The following is a 6,000-nucleotide window of genomic DNA, read 5'->3' as shown; positions in this document are numbered from 1 at the left end:
GGCGTCCAGTGACATCACCGCCAAGTGTTCTTCGTCCTCCCCGTCTGTGCCATAATATGTTGTAGCTTACGTAAATTGGCCGTCGTGTTGCGGCCGGGTAGAAAGACGTTCTGGTCTTCATGTACAAGGCGCCCTATTACTCTAATCAACCTTTTGGCCAATATGGTGGTCAATATCTTAATGTCATAGTTGAGCATAGCCAATGGGCGATATGAATCACAGTCATCTGACGGTTTATTTGGTTTGAGAATTGGGACTATTAGAGTTTCCCTCATACTTTTTGGTAGGATCCCCTCCTCATATGCCTCCGTGAACACCTCGTGTAGTAGTGAGGTCAGGGTCGGCTCATACGCCTTATAAAATTCTGGGGGGAGTCCAACGCTTCCTGGGGTTTTGCAAGTGGCTAATGATCTGATGGCCTCTGTCACATCCTCTGGGGTAATTGTTTCATCTAATGCCTCTCTCTGTGCAGTGCCTAATTTTGGCAGTTCTATCTCTTCTAACGTATCCCGGATGTCTGCAAGCGGCATTGTGGTATCATGTGCATACAACTTGGTGTAGAAAGCTGCAAAAGTGTCATTTATTGATGGTTGTGTCCTGTGCAATACCCCATCCTCATCCCTGAGCGCAGTTGTTAGGTGTCTGTGGGCTCCCTTTTGCATAGCCATGATAAGAGTATGCCAGGTTTGTCCCCCTCTCTGTGTGTTCTTGTGGTGCGTGTCATGTTATCAAACTCAGAGAGCCGCACCCTCGCTTCCTGGCATTTGGTTCTAGCTTCAGCAGGTTTTGCCTCCTCCGCCATGGTCCCTAGATTGTTATTCTCCATCCGCTTTATTTCCTCTTCCCGCTTCTCCAGCTCCCCCTTCAGCGTTTTCCTGATACCCCCCGCTCCTGGTATAACTTTGCCGCGCATTACCACCTTTAGGGCCTCCCATATTGTGCTCCAATGGTCTACACTGTCTCGGTTATTTTCTATGAATTCTTGCAGTTTGTCCCCTAGTTCCCCTTTGAAGATTCAATCTGTAAGTGCCTACGTGGGCATAAGCCACAGTGGTATTGGGGTCTGGGACCTGTCATTAGCCAGTGCATAAGTAGTGGTGAGTAGTCCACAATCGATCTGCCTAAGTACTGTGATGACTCTACTTGTACCATATGTGCCCGGTTTATAAAAAATATAATCTATTCTTGTGTACAGACCATGCAGGGAGGAGTAGTATGAGTACACCCTGTCAGTGGGGTGGTATTCCCTCCAGACGTCCACCAAGTCTAGTTGAGCTAGCCTTGCATTTAGTGCTTGAGGGGCTGCCTCCACCTGTTTCAGTGGTGGTTCAGATCTATCTAGGTCCAGGTCTTTTACCTGGACCTAGATCACCCCCCTCAAAGAAAGAGGCCTGCAGGGTGTTGGGTTATTTTGGCGCAGAGCATGTTGAGATGTGCTGGTACGCCGTAGTTGGGAAAATAGGAATTCACTACACAGATCTCTGTCTGCTCAATAGTTCCCCACAGTACCAGGTATCTTCCTTCTTTATCTGCTTCCACCCCCAATAGTCTAAAGGGTACCCTAGGATTGACTCAAGTGAACACTCCCCTTGCGTATTTGGAATATGTTGCTCCATGTTCGTTTCCCCCCTAGTGTTCCTTTAAGGTAATCATGGCTTCTGCTGTGAGATGGGTTTCTTGGAGTAAAGCTGTATCTACCTTTTTCCTATGTAGATATGATTTAACTCAATTCCTGCGTAGATAAGTGCCCATCCCTCTTACATTCCAGGTCATTACTTTAAGTTGTGCTGCCATTGTTTACTGTATACCCATCCCTGATCAGCGGCCCATATCGCTTCCTGTGCCCTGGATGGTCTCCACTGGGAGCCATTCCTTCCAAGTCCTGTCTCCTCATTCCCCAATTATAACTGTTGCTTATGCCCCCCCTTCCATCCTTTTTCATCTTGAAGACATTAAGGCAATGAAAGCAACAAGAATGGTTAACACAAACCCAGTGTCCACACCGAGCCACTGCCCCGTGCCTGCTGTGCTCAGACAGCAATTCGCTTGAAGACATTGTAACATTAAGAACAAAAAACAAACCAAACAAACTCGCCCAGCTTCTGCCATATTCTAGTAGTGCTCGGGTGCCCCTGCACTTTTTAGGCCCATCCGGGTCGTTTGGTGCGAGCATCATTGTGCTGGCAACAGGCCTGCACTTAACGTTTCGTGGGTTAGGTCTCAAAGCTCTGGTCAAGTGGCCAAATGGGCCTCCGACCGATTCGGATGTATGGCAGTGCTACAACAAACGTCAAGATGAGTTTATCCAACCCACCGTTCTCCTTGGTAGGTGGCTCAGTTTTTCCAGGAGCCTGCTCTTCCATTAGCCCGAATGCATTCAAGTGACTGCTTCCTCTCCATTAGCCTAGTTGTTGTGCTCCAGCCACATGTTGGCTGCCGCCGGTGTTTCAAGAAACACAGCTTGCCCCTTATAAATCACCTTCAACCTGGATGGGTACATCAACATGTACTTTAGATTTAACTACCCCAGTCTAGCCTTTATCGGCATGAAGGAGTTTCTTGCGCGTTGAACTGCAGATGTGTAGTCCGGGTAAATGGCTATTTTTGAATTGTCCCTTGTTATTTCTCTGCCTTCCCTGGAGTGCCGTAGTATGATCTCCCTGTCGCGAAAGTTTAGGATTTTGGCGATCATTGGGCGTGTATACGATCCAGGAGGCGGTTTCTTCTGTAAGGATCTGTGGGCCCGTTCCACTGCGAAACCTTGTGATAGTCGACCTGCACCGACTTCTTGCTGTATCCGTATCTCCACAAACCCAGTCGGGTCCTGGCCTTCCATCTCTTGCGGGATCCCTAGCAGTCATACGTTGTTGCGCCTGGCCCGCCTTTCGGCCTCCTCTGATCTTGTTTCCATCGTTGTCACTCTCTTCTCAAGTTCTTGCACCCTAGCCTTCAAGTCTATCATTGTCTCGGTTGTCTCCTGTAACCCAGTGTCATGATCTCTGCTTCCAAAAGGTCAGGGTTTTCCCAACTCCCTTGGAAGCAGATCCATAACCCAGGTTCCGAGTGCCAACCAGTCCCAATTGGGACCTTTTGGACCCAGTCCTGGCGCCAGTGGCACCAGGCTCATAAATATGCCCAGTCCCAGCGCTGGAAGCGCCGGGCTCATAATGCTTGGGTGGACTTACCTGCAGCAGACCATGCTGCTTACTTGCCTGCCAGTTGAGCCTCTGATCCTCTTCTGTTTGGAACTACTTTTCCTGTTGGGTGGGGCTGGAGCCACTCCCTAGATTCAGAACACTGGAACTCTTCTGGAAGGCAGGAACTCTTTTCTTACCAGGAACTCTTTTCTTACTTAGCCGTGGCTGTGGAAGGAGAAACCTAAGGACTACAGGAGGCTATTTGAACCACACCCGGTGGATGAATCTTGCTTTGCGTTATTCTGCACCCTCTGCAGCAGAACGCTCATCGTGTCTTCTGCATCCGGTCCTGGGCCTAAGGAAAAAGGCTTACCATCCTGAATCCAGTCTTCAGCAACACCTATAAAGACAAGAAAGAACAGGTTAGCATTCCGGCATCTGAAAGGCAAAGGCTTACCTACTCTTCGTGCGCTCCGGAGGTCTTCACACTGCATTCCGGCATCTGAAAGGCAAAGGCTTACCTACTCTTCGTGCGCTCCGGAGGTCTTCATACTGCATTCCGGCATCTGAAAGACAAAAGCTTACCAACTCTTCGCACGCTCCGGAGGCCTTCGGCGCTGCATCCCGCATCTGAAAGACAAAACAAGGTGCGTTTAAAGACATTGGGGAACTTTAATACTCACGTGCCATTACTCCTTTCCACATCTAATCCAGTGGGTATTCCGGCACCCTGCAGCCGCTCCGAACTCGTACCTGCAAAATAAAAAGACAGTTAGAGCGCATCGTGAAGCAGGCAACAAGCGCTTACTTACGTGCTTCCAGGCGCTTCTATTCATCACACGGGCTCCATCTTCAACTCACTTCAGCCCGTCATCCGCCATCGCCGGAACCCTGCAAAACAAGAGACATCATTACTAAAGGCTTTAAAGACATTTGAATGACTCGAAACTTACCGTTCGTGCAGTAAACGACGGACAGCAGTCCTCTGAAGTCAAGAGGCCTGCGCTACCTATCCAGTGAAGAAACTGGTTACAGCACCCTGCCCCGAGGCAGATGGAGAGCTCGGCATTCACTTACCTAAGGTGAGAGGGTTAACCTTTGGGGGTCTACAGGAGAGGAGAAGAGGAAAGAGATAGGGACACCCCAATAACCCCAGTTCATTAACCCCATATTTTCTATCTGCAGACATCTTACTCTACACGTCAGGCATACAGTGCACAGAGGTCCAGCACAAAGAGCCAACCGGGTGCTACACATCACCTTTGAAGATACGGTAGTCGCCCAGTCAAGACCGGCGCCTCTGCGAGAATCAGGTGAGCGTTACAGAACGCAAAGCCAGACGCAAAACTCTCGCCCAGGCGCTATGGAAACCTCGGATACTGACCCCCTAGCCCGGTTACTTGGGGAACTAAGGGCAGAAGTGCATGCAGCTCGTCAGGAAACGAATGCTCTAAGAAGGGAACTAATTATTTCCAAGGAGAGAACAGACAATCTTGCTAGACAAGTGCTACAGTCACAAGCCGGACAGACCCCGTTACCCGCATCAGGGGCAAATCTTTCTTCAACATCCTCTATGAATCCAGTGCAGATCAACCTACCTGGGAATGTACCTCTGGCTCCGCCCGAACGATTTTCTGGTGACCCAAAGAGGTTTGCAGTATTTATCAATCAGTGCCAGTTGCACTTCTTATGCCGGCCAGCAGCCTTTCCAACTGATCAAGCTAAAGTAGCTTTTGTACTTTCGTACCTTAGTGGCAATGCGGCAGACTGGTCGATCCCTCTAGTTCATCAAGATGATCCGGTTCTCCATGATTTTCAAGCCTTTCAGCTTAGTATGGAAAAACTGTTCGCAAGACATTCACAGGGGCAGGCCTTGGACAATGAGCTTCTTTCGTTGCGACAGGGTAATCAAGACCTTTTGGCTTATATTGCATCTTTCAATAGACTAATAGTGGAAACTCAATGGCCTGAGGACAAAAGGATTACGCTGTTTTATAGAGGTCTACGTGGAGAGCTCAAAGACGTTTTAGCCCAAGTAGTGAATCCCCCACAAGACTGTTTGGATTATATAGACTTGGTCGTGTTCAAATAGATCACAGGCTGCAGAACAGGAAGGCCGATCGTTCCAAGTTTGATGCTCAAGTATTTTCCAAACCGCCAACTCCTTCCAAAGGAGTAGACTCCGGGGAACCCATGCAAATAGGGGGTCTGAAAGGTCCTCTAACACAAAGGGAGCGGGAAAGGAGGAAACAGTTGCAATTATGCCTATATTGCGGAAACTCAGGGCACTTTCTTCGAGACTGTCCGGTGAAACCTGCCAAGAAGGCAGTAGGAGCTGCAGTTACCAAAGTTACAAACTCTGAACAGGGAAACGACCTCGCCCGACAAGAATAGAGGTCCTCTTGCCGAGCGTGAAAACCAGTTCCGTGACCTCGCATTTCGTGATACCTATGGTCCTCATTAGCCCTGATAATCCGGATCGATTACATGCAATTGAAGCTTACGTCGACAGCGGTGCCATCGGCAATTATGTGGATCATGAAATGGTTTTGAGGATGAATCTAACTCTTTGTCCCAAGGCTGTAAAGGACGTCATTACTACGGTGGATGGTATGGAGATAGCCTCCGGGCCAGTAACGCATACCACTCAAGAGGTGACGCTAGTAAGTCAAGATGGACACCATGAGAAGATCGTGTTCGATGTGATCAAGGCCCCTCAGTTTCAGATTATTCTAGGAATACCTTGGTTAGAGAAACACAATCCTCTGATCGATTGGCGAGCACGGTCCAGTTTCCAGAATGTGTCTCTACTTGTCACCCTCCACCTGGTGTTGCACTGGCCGCAATTTCTTCAGAGACTCCC

The sequence above is a fragment of the Ambystoma mexicanum genome, chromosome 1p, assembly GCF_040938575.1.
Source record: "Ambystoma mexicanum isolate Mex_15411 chromosome 1p, UKY_AmexF1_1, whole genome shotgun sequence".
Lineage (NCBI taxonomy): Eukaryota > Metazoa > Chordata > Amphibia > Caudata > Ambystomatidae > Ambystoma > Ambystoma mexicanum.
This window is presented reverse-complemented; position numbering follows the sequence as displayed.